The sequence below is a fragment of the Zonotrichia albicollis genome, chromosome 8, assembly GCF_047830755.1.
Source record: "Zonotrichia albicollis isolate bZonAlb1 chromosome 8, bZonAlb1.hap1, whole genome shotgun sequence".
In the NCBI taxonomy this organism is placed as follows: domain Eukaryota; kingdom Metazoa; phylum Chordata; class Aves; order Passeriformes; family Passerellidae; genus Zonotrichia; species Zonotrichia albicollis.
This window is the reverse complement of record NC_133826.1, coordinates 16,187,598-16,201,229: the sequence shown is the minus strand read 5'-3', so window position 1 is coordinate 16,201,229 and position 13,632 is coordinate 16,187,598. Positions and strand designations below refer to the sequence as shown.

The window sequence follows — 13,632 nt, the reverse complement described above, 5'->3', positions numbered from 1 at the left end:
AATGAAGAAGTATCTCCACTCAGTCTATCTGTAGCTGCATTAGAATGCTTTGGTTGCTAAAAAAATATAGTGCCCTCATCAGGAGCTTTAATACCACTTAAAATTTTACCCAGATAATCCACATCAGGATTAGTGACACTGTGAATTAAGGATTTGGCAGCAATAAATATGGGTTACCTCACAAAGGACCATTATGGAAGAATGATCCCTAAACTTGCACCTCTGCCACATATGCATTAAAAATGTCCTGCTGACAGTGTTGTGCAAAGGAGCCAATTCTTTCACACTCCAAAAAAAGTTCAAGCCTTAATATATTCCTATAGGAACTGTTCTGGGATATTGAGGCTGTGTAAATCCATCAAGGGTTTTTCTTAACCTGCAGATATTCACTGTAAGGAAATGCATGCCATGCCCTGTTGGGTGTGGATTGGGAAAAGCCCTTTTAGGGACATTCATCAGGGAAGTGAGCCAGGTAAGCAGAAGAGTGCTGCCCTATTCTGACTCAGTCAGTCCTGGAGACAATGTTGTATTTTAGGAACTTGCCACTAGCACTATGTTGTGAATTTCGGAAGAAAGGATTGTCTGTCTGTCTGTACCTCCTTTGTTCCAGAAGAGTTTTCCATATAAAAATAGGTTAAATATATTTACTCTCTCTTTGTCAATTCTTCATCTGCTGAGAGGCTGCAGGCATCTCCTACAAAGAGGCAACACACCCCCACGTTTGCACAGTGGCAATATGCATGGGAGCCTGTCTCAAAATTCTGGAGAACAGGTATTCTGGAGAACAGAGGGGGGTGGGCACAGTATCTCCTATGACTCCCTGTGCAACAGCTTGGAAGTGACCATTCCCTACACTGAAGTGAGCATTATTTTATTTTTGATACCTTAAAGCTTGTACAAAGTGCAAATTTTAAGCAGAATATGCTGAAACTGAAAAAAGCAGACACATTTAAATTTTACTCTGGTCAGTTCAGCTAATCCCTGCAAAACAGGAGTACTGCCAACATTAATTTTTCATCCAGCTAACTCATATTGAACATATCATCAGTAGTTACTTAAAACTGAATCTATTTTTAATAGAAAAGTTGATACTTGAATATGAAACATGAAGTAACACATCATTGTTCTGCAAAAGACTAAGCTTTTAAAGATAGCATTGTAGACTGGAAACAGACTGAAAAAGGTAAAAGGTTATTTCCAACATTAAAAGTAATCTACATGTTCACCAAAGCCTAGATCATCTCAAAGCAGTAATTATTCACTGACTGTAGATAGCCTTATTTTGATATTTGCTGTATGTTTTTTATTCATCACAGCAGATTATCACAGGATTACTGCAACATATTTTTCCTTTCAGTAAAATCGTATTTTCAGGTAATCTGGACTTTTTTTGTCCCCCTTCACAAAATCTGCTTTCATCAGCCTCCAAGCCTGACTAATAGCCAGTTACTTCAGTTTCCACATGATTATCCCTTCTTGCACTTCATACAAAGATATCTAAAACTCTTTTTTTTTTCCTGTAGTGCAAAGCATACTTTTAAAATTCATAGCCATCAAATTTGTGTGCATGATAGTAAGAATGGCTGCTTCTCTTTTGTACTATAGGGCAAACAGCCAGACTTTAAAGACTTCATAATTAGGGACTTTACCAGATTGTAACAGAAGATGTATTTGCCTATTTTTGTTGTAAAGTCAATTATAAATATGCAAAATTCAAAGTGTGAGTGACCAGGCCACGCTTAGCAGACATAATAAGACTGCAGCCAATTAAAACAGAAAAAGGTTCAGTTCTCAGTTTTCTGCCCTGTGTGTTTCTGATGATGACACAACAGCTGTGAACTCCCAAAGTCATCCCAGAGAGGTGGCTCTGTCTAGGCCCTGCCAAAATGAAGGATTTGCCCTAAAAGCCAGATGTTCTTGCCACAATTTCCCACATGGAACTGACAAAATTGCTGCTCAGCTTATGGGAATCCTTATACCACTCAACCATTTCTTTATAAGACTATCAGTCCCTTGAAGATGCATCATAAACAGACAGGAGGACAAACAACTTTATGGCATTAATATCCTGAAATTTGTGCTTTTAATCTTTTTAACAGGACTATCTGGGTGTATTATTGTTAATGGAGCACTTGAGAACTGTAATTGAAACAGTATATAAATACTTTTTAAATTCTTCTTCTCCTAATATAATCATTACGTGAGAAACACTAAATTAGACATTTGACTTTATTGATCTTTTCATGGACTAACAGTACAGGGAGTCATTTTCTGCCTAGGCTAATTAATTGATAGACTAATTCATTGATCAGGTTCTCCATAGCATAGTTGGTATTGACAAACACTGAATCTTTTTCCATCAGTTGTATTAGTTTGCACCAATTACTTTGTCTGTTTCACTTAAGCAATTACAATAGCTCAAAAGCAACAATCAGATTCTCAGCTGGTGTAAATCAGGCTCTCTCTCCTGAACTCAGAGAGCTGTGCAGTTTCACTCAGCGTGGGGTTTTTTGGTTTTTAAGACTTAACAGTGAGCTTTAAAACATCCAAAACAGCAACAAGGATATCTGAGGCAATGTTAGCTGAAACATATTCATCATAGCAATGAATAGGAACCATATTAAAGGTGTACAGATGTGTACAGATGCGTGGCTTTGCTCAAAATTCATACACAGCCTTAGAATGCTATCAGGTGCAGAGTAAGGTACCCATGGGACACAAATAAGCATTTGGAGTCACATTAAAGTTAGATGCTCAATAGACTCATGTTTTCCATACCTGGGTGATCTGTAAATCAGGTCCTAAGAATATCTTGCTTCCAAGCAGCCACTGACTTCCAAGTTCATGGAGCATCGCCATTTCATTAAATGTGAAATCTTCGTTTGGACATCTGCGATTTTAAAAAAATATTCAGGTTGCTGAAGGATTTTAGGAGAATGTAGTGGTTTCTGCAGGGCTTTCTCCCTTCTGGATCACTGCTGAAAGAATGGGCACGGCTGCTTCATGTGTTGAGCAGAACCAACAAAGACACAGGATCACCAACACACTGCCAGTGAAAGGGAAAGAGCCATATGGGAATTCAGTAACTTCTGTGAATTTTCAAAATAAAGACTAAGTAAAAATTAGTAAATTGAACTGATTGTTCTCTGCATAGACTTTCCTTAACAAATTATTTTTCAGGTTACCCAGGGAGTCACCAGAGTACACGGCTGTTACACAAGAAGGAGACACTGCGGTGATTTTTCTGCTAATGATGAAGAAATTAGTTTCCTTTCAGAAACAGGCCATCTCTGTCAAGTTGGCCAATGTTGAAAAACGTGAGTCAGTGTAAACTTCCATTAATCTCTGGTCTGCTTCTCCTAGAGCATTATGGAAAACATGGGCCCATGCAGGAAGTAGTCTTTGTGCTTTGGATCTACCTCCCAGCTCTGAATAACTGAGAATTCATTGAATACAGGCATTAACTCTTAGTCCCTTCTTTTAAAGTCTCCAATCACTTTTTCTCATCTTTGCATGCAAAAATAGAAAATTATATACTTTCCAGAGACACCAGCAATAGCAAGAAGTCGTCATCAAGACTAAGAGAATTTTGCTGAGGCAGTTTCCACGAACTGCTTTAAACCCAATTACTTCCTGTGCTTGACGTGCTCATGGAGGCTTCCTCTTTGATGCATGGTATAGGGTAAAATAAAGTGCACATTCCTCATTAAAATGAGTGGTTTTCCCTGGCATGATTAAAAAGAAACTCCTATGTGTGCCCTGTCAACAATATTTCCATTTGCCTCAAACTCATGTAGATACCAACACACAGGTCATATTTGTAATGTTTTTGCTTAACAAAGGGTGACCAGAGTACCACATCACACAGTGTAGAAACTGCACAGGGAAAAGAGGGGCATGCAGGCAGAAGTGGATATGGAGAGCAGTCGTGGTAGAGTACAATCCTCCTAAAAGGATGCCTCGTGCCCTTCCTGCAGCTACAGGGAGAGATTTGCAACACACAATTCAATGACATGTAATTAAAATCGATAGAAAATTGACATTACAAACCCAAAACAAATTAAAGCACAGATTTGATCTCTGTTTCTCATTCTGGCATTTGAAAGGGAGGATTTGCTATGAAGATATACTGTAAATAGGCTGATATGTATGTATATACTGGGTATATCTTAAGCAATCAGTCTTTATGTTTTACAATTATGATTCCTTACCTGTGAAAAGAGCTGTTCTACCATATCCTTGGCTGATTTTCAGTGTAGAGTAATCTGGCCTGACTCTGATCACATGTCAATTTTAAACAGATACCTTTATCTTAGTGTGATTTTTTTATGAGTGTCCTAACACATGAACAACAGCATAATTTCATGCAAGATCAGGTTGTGCGGATCTGTTGCCTCATAACTTTGCAATTTTCCATTTTAAAGGTTCTGTTTTTCATAAAGAGTTGCAGAATATGCAAAAGCAGAATAAATCTATCTATTATCATATTTTTCTATTTTTGATATGCTATTATCTGTAGTAGTTATATATGCTGCAGGGCAAACAAATTATTTGAAATGTTATTAAACTACATGTTTCTTACCTAAATCCATGTTGCCATGCCTCTGAATCCAATATTATCAAACCTGTAAAACTGCAGAGCATCCGGGGAGAAGCCATGCTAATGGTGGTGCTTTTTCGTGCTGGAAATGTCCTCAGCCCATAACTCCATCTGACCCTGTTGCACACTGCTCTTATTTACATGTGAGATAAAGGGCCTTCCATTTATTACCCAGTTTATTCTTGCAGAATCGAGGACCTAGAACATAGAGGCTGATATGGCTTTTAGTTACCAGTGGCCCGTGGGGTCAGGGCAGACACACTGACCTTCCATTGTCAGCATCAATAGCTCTGGTCTCTGCTTCAGCTCCCTGAATTCTTCCATGCCAATGTTCCATTGCTTTCATCGTGGGGGCAGAGAAGTCTTGCAGAGTTTCCAGCATTCTCAAACTGTCTGTCTCACCTTGAGTACTTCTGAAAATGACACCTTCACAGACAGACAGTAGAGTCTGGTTTATGTCAGATACAACATTTTGCAAGCGTGGCATTATTACCAATAAGCTTGTCTGTGCATTTTGAGTCAATCAATTGTGGTCTTTTATACACAACTTAATTTTTGAAAAAAAATTAAAACCAGAACTGATTTTGTTTTACATGGAAATCATGACAACTGATGGGGTACTGAATAACTTGATCTAGTGGGGCAGGGGGTTTGGAATTAGTTGATCTTTAAGGTCCATTCCAACCCAAGTCATGCTATGGCTTAATATTGCAAATTCAAGATTGTTATTTCCCACTCCAATCACAATGGCAGACTCTTCTGTATTGCTCATGCTATGATCTCTTACCTCCTTTGAAATATCTCGGCCCAGGTCACAGTTAAGGCATGGCTGGTGTAGGATGATTATCTCTCTATTTCTAAGGCTTTGGCCATCAGGTCCTGTCCATCCTCCTGGCAACCACTGCGGCACCACACTTGCAAACCCATGGTCATTGGAACTGATCCTGGGCAGTACCTGGATTACCCTACAGCAGGAGTTTGGATATACAGGGTTGGGCTGCTGCTGCCACCAAAGGAACAACTCCACTGTGCTGTGTTGGAGATACCCCCGGGGGACAGAAGCCAGCTCTGCTCCATTGCCCTCCACCACATTCCATGGGATGCAGGGCTGGGCTGCTACCTTGCCCCAAACCCTCATCCATGTTTGCCAGCCTTGCTGAGCAGCTTTGAGCCAGCTTTGTCTGACACAGGGTCTGCCACTCACCATTTAGCCCATGGCTGTGAAATACAATAAGCTAAGATTTACAGTGTCCTACTGGGTGACTTAGGTTGTGTCTACGTATTCTGCCTTGTCTTTGTTCAGAATCTCTACAGAACAACCTCCTTTTCATTCCCAGCAGGAATGAAGCCCCTTCCCCTCACCCCAAGGAAATCTTAGAGTCCAGTTTTATTTCATGCTCCTCAGTTACAATCATGGACAACAGAAACTGGTTTTCCCCCCTTTTTTTCCATCTCTGCATAATTTCAAAATATTAAATTTTCCTACAAACTAATAAATTACCTATAGAATCTGATATGAAATTCCAAACTTGTTAATTTCCAATTCCTGATTATAAATATTTACTACCAGTTGTTTCAGCTGAAATCACAGGCCACCAAAACCCCCAAATGTTTAATTTAATTATATCTCAACATATTACAGTATTCATGCTTCAAAACTATGCTCAGAAGCTGCCAGAAAAGCAACATGATTTAAATGTTTTATTTACTGTTGCAGTTTTCAGCAGGAAAGTTCATTCTGTCTTCAGAGTGACAGTAAGAAACAATTATTGGAAAACGGCACACAGTTCCCTAATTTAGATTTCAATAGTTGATGAATTAAATGGGAAGTGTTGATCACCCTAGGTCACAGAAAAGTCATTTTGTTAGACTTCTGCTCCCCTCTGACAAGTAATACACTGAACAGGGATGGTTCTACACAATGTCTGTTCATGCAAAACTTGGTTTCTTATTATCATTGAACACAGCAGAAATCTGGCTCCTCAGTCTGAGCAACTGTTTCTCAATCAATAATTAAGTAACTTTACGGTCTAGATCTATACAAGGATATTGATATTTTCACTGAAAATGAATCAATATGAACAGGGTAAAGCATCTGAGTAAGTCTTTTTAATGGCAGTGTTTTGGCTGTGAGAAGTAAATTAATTGATTAAATGAATGATGAATATTGGACAACCAAAGTAAATCTTTTCACACTTCCACTAACCTTTTAAGTAACTAATTTAAATTCTTTTCTTTGTTTCCATTTTTTTCCCAACTTTATGTTGTTTTAATAGAATTTACAGGCCTTCCTGTGAGTATGTAATGCTAGTTATGTCTTTTAATTTTATATTAATAAGTAGCGGTCAGATGAATTTTATAAAAGGAGAAGACCAAGCTGAGACTTATGGAAGGAAGGGCATTTTGTGGGTGATAGACTGTAAGGGATCCTGCTGAAAAGGCTACAGTGAGAGAAAGGAGATCTACTGGAAGAATGTAATGGAAAAATCTAGTGAGAGATGGGAAGTGGTAAGGGACAGGAAAATACATTCTCACCTTTGGTTTGGTGGACAAGAATTAGTTCTGGCTAGGTCTTTTCTACCATTTTCTTAAAAACCACACTTGTCAGAAGTCCAAAGTAGCAGAACTGGACACAAGAGGGAACATTCTAGCAGGTCCCACGGAGATGGCTCTGCTTACAGAGCTGTCAGCGTGCTCCCACAGACACCCCAGCACGTCCATCAGGACGGACCTGTGCCAGGGCTGTGCTCTGGGGAGGAACCAGAGGGGCCCCCTTTGCTGGGGCTGGATTGGCAGCAGTTTGCCGCAGGTTGGGCCTTAAGGCTCAGGCATGGAAGTGCTGAATCCAGCCCAACCAGCACTTTGGTGCCTTTACAGCTCTCTCTGGAAACAGCAGCAGAAGCTGCTGGCCTGCAAACCCACTCCATGATTCACATGACATGGTGAATCTCCAGAATTCACTGGGCCTCCAGGGTGATGATCCTGCCTCTAGAGCTTGATGAGGGTGAGCATTTGGCAGCTTCTTGAAGCAGGACTCTGTCTGGAGGATCACAGTCTGAAAAGCTGCCCAGCAGTGGGAAAAGCATTGCAGTCTGTCAGTAAGGTCACTGAGGCTGGCACAGTCTGTCATGCCACTGGAAACAGAAAGACAACAAGGGGCAACAGTGAAGAGACCAGGAGAGACAAAAGTGACTCATTTCTCCCACTCACAGTTGTATTTCATGTTCTGAGCTAACAAATTCAGTTCAAGGCAATGCTATTTTAATTGCTGGAAACAGGTACACTATAGCCTCACCCAGGGCCACCCCAAGAACAAGAAGGGAATAGAAACCAAAGTCTTCAAACCATTCTTCAGGAATGTTTGCTGTGCAAAGAGAGGAGAGCCATGCAAATGGGCAAGTGGGACAGCAGGAATGTCTATTTCTCCATATATCCTTCTAGAGACAGTGAAGTGAGCATCCCTCTTTTCCCTGGCCTTTCTTTTTTCCATCTTTGTTCCCTTTTACCCTTTTCTCTGTTTTATTTGAGTTCAGAATCTTTTAAAAAATGGTTTTAATTGTAAAGAAGCATGTCAAAGAAACCTAAGCCTTGCCCTGGCCCTTTGTCTGTATCAGCTATCAAGTGGCAGCTTGATTCTCAGGCCATTACTTTTGCTGCTGGTCACAGAATAGTTCTTCATTACTGCATAGGTCCTGCAAGCTATTGTTGGGACATCAATTTTCTGAAAATATTTTTGAGTTGGGTGTCTTCTCCATTATTACTATTAAATGGACAAACATTCTCATTTGTAAAGGTTAAAACTCCACTTTCTCCATCTGTCTCTGCCCTTTTTGAAATTGTATGTCCCCTGTGGTGTGCAGCTCAGAAGTGTTCACTCATGTTCTGGTAAGGAAAAAAAACCCCAAGAAGCGTAAAGAATGAATGTGTGACAGAATGGAAAATATTGAACTACAATAATTATCTGCACAAAAAAGTTGCATGGTACAGGCAGACCCCACTCATAAATAAATATTAATCTGCCTTGCATTCAAAATTGAAAATTAATGTAGGAAAGGACACACAATCCACTTCCCAGTGTAAAAATGTTTTCCCCTTTCTTTTTTTAATCAACACTCTGCACTTTGAAATCACATGTCCCATTTTAAGCACTTAAGATGTGACTGGTTTGGTTATTTTAAAGAAAATTCTATTTAATATTTATGCCACAAAATCTGATGATTCCTGATGTGTGTTTCCATTTTAATTAGAATCTAGTATCATGATTCTAGTGAAAATGTGTGCCTTTGTAGCTGTTGAATATGGCACAAAAAATGTCTAGCACAGCAGATAAATATGAATTCCCTATCCCCAAAATGGTAAAAATCACATTGCCTGACACTGATAAAACTTTGTTATTCTTAGGGTACAACCTATGAACTAATTAGCCAACCTACAGCTCCCCAGACTGGCTGGAATATTATTTCACAGACACCCAGATCTACAAAAGCAGCAGGAAAGAAAATAAAAATCAAAGTAGAAAGCAGTGGGAGAAAATCTAGATGAAGCATGAGATGTTACCTCTTAATCCGGGGTGGGGAAATTTCATCTTGCACAAGATCTGTTCCCACCCTATGCCTGCACCTAGACAGGGCAAGTGTGAGACCCTTCCTGCCCCCTTCCTAACAGAGCCTCAGCCCCCAGCTGCGCTGCTGGATCTGGAAAGGAGGTGTGTGGAGAGCAGCTTAGGTCCCCTTGCATTTGGACTTTCCTAAATCTGTTTATGCTCACTCAGTAATACATGGCACAGAGGGATTCTCCACTGTGCTTGAGAGCAAGGCCCTGTGCTGCACCTTTGCTCTGCTTTGGACAGTCCCACCTGGGCAGTCCCCATCTCCTTCTGGCTGCTGCTGAAGGCTGGTGCACATTTGCAAATCTCCTCACTGCCAGCTGGCTGGAAACACAGGGATCACTCCCTCTTGCTCTCCACAGCTGGGCCAGGCAGCTGAAACTGTTGGGGCAGCCAAAAGCACAGAGGCAGATTGCTGAGTGCTTGCACCAGTGGTAGTTATCACCAGACAAATTGTACTGGTGACATAGCTTGGTGACTTGGTATGAGCAAAATGCAGAACTCCTCCAAGCACACCAGCCCAGCTCAGCAGGCCACACATGCTGCAAGGAGCCCTTCCAATTTGCTCTGCTGGGACAGCCCTGTCTGGCACCCCTGCTGAGCCCCAAGGGCAGCCTGAGCCCAGCCTGAGCTCAGTTTTAATGCCCCATCTCCTGTCTGAAGCAGGGAACAGCTACACCCTCCTAGGGACCATCTCTGGCCTCCTTGGTGCTTGACCCTGGCACTGCACTGGCAGCTAAAACATGGTTCTCAGAGTTTATAAACAGCTTTTGCTTTTAGTCAAATGAAATACTGTGCAATGATACTTTAACTCTCTTTTGCCAGATTATCAGTTATTTCAAGCAAGTGTTAAAATCTCCATCACTGGCAAAATGAATTATGTTTGTCAAGCTTGCACCAACATGCCCATCAAACTGGTCAGGAAAAGACTCTTTAATAATGCAGCATAGGTGCGGCTGCTTGTGACTGTAAATGCACCTGAATCTAAATTTTGCAGCTATAAAGATCTATTGCTCTGCAAGAGGTTTTTATTTTCAGACAAAGTTTCAAAATAGCTTGCCACATTACAGTATATTTTTAGTCCTTTCTTCTAAGTTCTGTTAATCAGTAAACCTGCTTCTCCCAGACATTACTTCTATTTCATTTGAGGAATCATCAAATTTTTTTTGCCTACTGTCATTTATATAGTTTTCAAAATACTCAGCAATGACAGCTACATAATAAAGGCTGGAATGCAATAAGCAGAGTTCATCCTTTTGGGGGTAGTCAGGTGGTTTAGTTTATCCCATCATCTTGCTTTGGGCCTCATTCTATGATGAGAACAAGTTTCCTCCATTATTTGTCGATATGGAATGAGACACTGACACAAAGTCCTTAGTTTCACAAAGTATTTGGGAGAGCTACAATGACCAGTCACAAATATTTCCCTCTTTGTAAGCAATACAGGTTGGTTCCTCTACAGGATGTAGCTGTTGCTTCAGATGTGGGAAGAGTTCTAGAAAGACAGATCTGCCTATAAATGAGGAAGAGCAAATTTGAGTAAGGCCACTTACACAGATTGGTGTTAATACTTGCTGTAAGAATGTACTTACCCTCAGTAGTCTGTAATGGGGGAAAGAAATGCAACATTAAGACGTCTTATATAGAGAGAGGCATCAAAATCTGCCTGGTTCATTTCTGTCTAACCTAAAGAAATGGACAAGATAATACATCACATAGATTTTACTGATGAATGTCAAGACTTTGATGCAATGCAAACCCATAGAAAGCACTGTAAACAACATCAATCTTCCTAAAGGCAACACTGAGACAAAAATAGTATTACCATATCCAAGGATGGAGACAGTGTATGTGCTTAATAACATAGAAAAGCCATCCCAACACCATTTAAGTGGGGAATCAAAACTTTCTTAACCACCTTTTTTTTTTCCTCAGGGTCTCTAAAGGAAATAAATTCATCATTTATACACCCAAATAGTGTTTGGTGAGAGTGAATGTGCTGGCAGTCTGGAGAAAGAGGAAGACAGTTTGGGATGGCAGCTGACCTGAGAGGGAGCTGCACATGGCCAGTGCCTCTCAGGGCAAAACCACCTCAGCTACACCCAGGCCAAAGTCTCCACTGACCACCACTGGCAAACTGCACATTCTTCATTCTCTTTTGTCTCATGGCTCTTATACCTCTCAATAAAAATCTACCAGTTAAGAATACCTAGCAATGCTTCATTTTTGCTTAAAGTAGTAACCAACAAATCCAGTCAGGCAGGGACAGTGTTCCTGAAATCACAGGTGACTCTCCCAAGTATCTAACATAAGCCTACTGTCTTTCAGTTTAAAACCATTCTACTGGTCCTGTCACTATATGCTCTTGCAAAAAGTCCCTCTCCATCTTTCCTGTAGGCCTCCATCAAGGACTGAAGGCTGGAATTGGTCACCCCAAAGCCACCTCTTTTCCAGGCTGAACAATCCCAATTCTCTCAGCCTTTCCTTGTAAGAGAGGTGCTCTGGCCCTCTAACCATCTTGGTGGCCTCCTCTGCACTCTGACAGGTCCATGTTCTCCCAGTTCTGGGCACCCCAGAGCTGCAGGTGGTGCTGCAGGTGGGGTCTCACCAGAGCAGAGGGGCAGAATCCCCCCTCACCTGCTGCCCACAGTGCCCTGGATGCAGCCCAGGACAGGGGTGGGTTCTGTGCACATTGCTGGGTCACATCCAGCCTCTCATCCACCAGCATCCTTGAGTCCTCAGGAAGGACTTTCCAATGCACATTGCTGGTTTGTGTCCAGCCTCTCAACCACCAGCATCCTTGAGTCCTTCTCAGCAGGGCTGCCCTCTCTGTCTACCACCCCCACCAGACCTGGGGCTGGTGTAGCACCTTCCACTTGCTCTTGTTAAACCCTGTGAGATTCCCATGGACCCACCTCTCAAGCCTGTCCAGGTCCTTCTGGATGTCAGCCTGTCCTTCAGGTGTGTCATCAGCACCACTCAGCTTGGTGTCATGTGTGAATTCCTGGAGGGCACACTCGATCCCAGTACTGACTCCTGAGGGACACCACTTATCACTGACGTCCATCAGGACTCTGAGCTGTTGACCATGACCCTCTGGGTGTGACCATACTACTCTCTGGCAATTTGCTTGCAAAGAATTGCTGAAGACTCTTGGACCTAGATGTAACCTTCTTAAAAGTAATCTGTGGGATGTAAAGAAATACAGGCATAAAAGTCAGGGAAGAAATGTTATTTTGCCTGTGAGAAAACAGTGAGGTGGGAGTACCAGTCTGCCATTACATTTTTTTCTGTAATAATTTCTGAGTTTATTTGTAATCATAGCACGGACCAGACATAAAACCATTTCCCTTTATCGAGTAAATAAAGGTCACACCCCACTGTGGTAGACCTTGACAGGGGTTTTATTTCATCTACCTTACATAGGACCACCTTGCTTATTTTGTGTGAGAAACTCCCACCAGTGTGGAATATGGAATGACAAAGTGATTTACTTGGGAAAGTATAAGACAAGAACTCACCAGAAGTTTTGAAATAAACCAAGCTCTTCCTTAGGAGATAGAACACAGAAGAGAGCTGTGTATTTAGAAGTGTAAAATCAGGAGCATTAAAAAACATTTTAAGATTGCACGGAGTTTTGTGTTTGGAGACTATGTACATAGTCTCCAGATGTTCTCAGAGACTTTGTTTTGCTTTTCCCATCTGTATGGGCTCCAGCCTTGATGTCTTTTGTGGAGAAGGACAAAACATTTTCTGCACTTTAGCAGCACAGATTTAGTGCACAGCTTTTACACCAACCTTCCTGAGATAAAACCTCTACTAAACTTCTACACTTGCAAACAAGAAATTCTGCTTTTCAAATGTATTAAATCCAGCTCTGAGTTTGTGGCACAGATTTGAGACTAACATGCTGTTTGATTTCTCTTTACATGACTAGACCCACCAAGTGTGCATGTGTGTCCATGTGTCCCCTCTTGTACTCATTTCTATTGCATTTTGCATTTCTGTCAATATAGCCTCCAATATCTGAATCCACTGATAGAACAGATGCAGTAATTGCAAACAGCTGTAAAGTATTACTCATCTTGCTAATCAAAATGACTTTCTGCTAAATAAACCATGAAAAAAGCTTTTCCACCATCAGTGAAGTGGAGTGGAAATGATACAGACTGTAAAGAGTCCACCATGGAAGTAAAATCAACAGATCAAGTGTTCCTGCAACAATGAGTCTATGTGTTAATGCACATTTCCAAAATTGGTATAGAAATTTCTCTACGTTTAGGAAAATGAATTTGTGTAAAAACACAAATGTTCCTCCAGGTATTTTACATGACACCACCAGATACACAGAGCCTTGAAGAACTGCTTTATGCTTTCTCAAGGTTCATAATCCAAGGGGAGATAATTGACCCATATGGTTTTGCTA

At 41.1% G+C, this 13,632-nt stretch overlaps 1 long non-coding RNA gene across 1 annotated transcript; it reads right to left on the bottom strand.

The window, feature by feature from the left end:
* Positions 1–7,165: 7,165 nt before the first annotated feature.
* Positions 7,166–12,381, bottom strand: LOC141729751 (uncharacterized). Its single transcript, XR_012581200.1, has 3 exons — positions 12,122–12,381; positions 10,799–10,892; positions 7,166–7,734 (listed from the first exon to the last, which is right to left on the bottom strand). It is a non-coding gene; the product is annotated as an uncharacterized LOC141729751 (long non-coding RNA).
* Between the last annotated feature and the right edge of the window lie 1,251 nt (positions 12,382–13,632).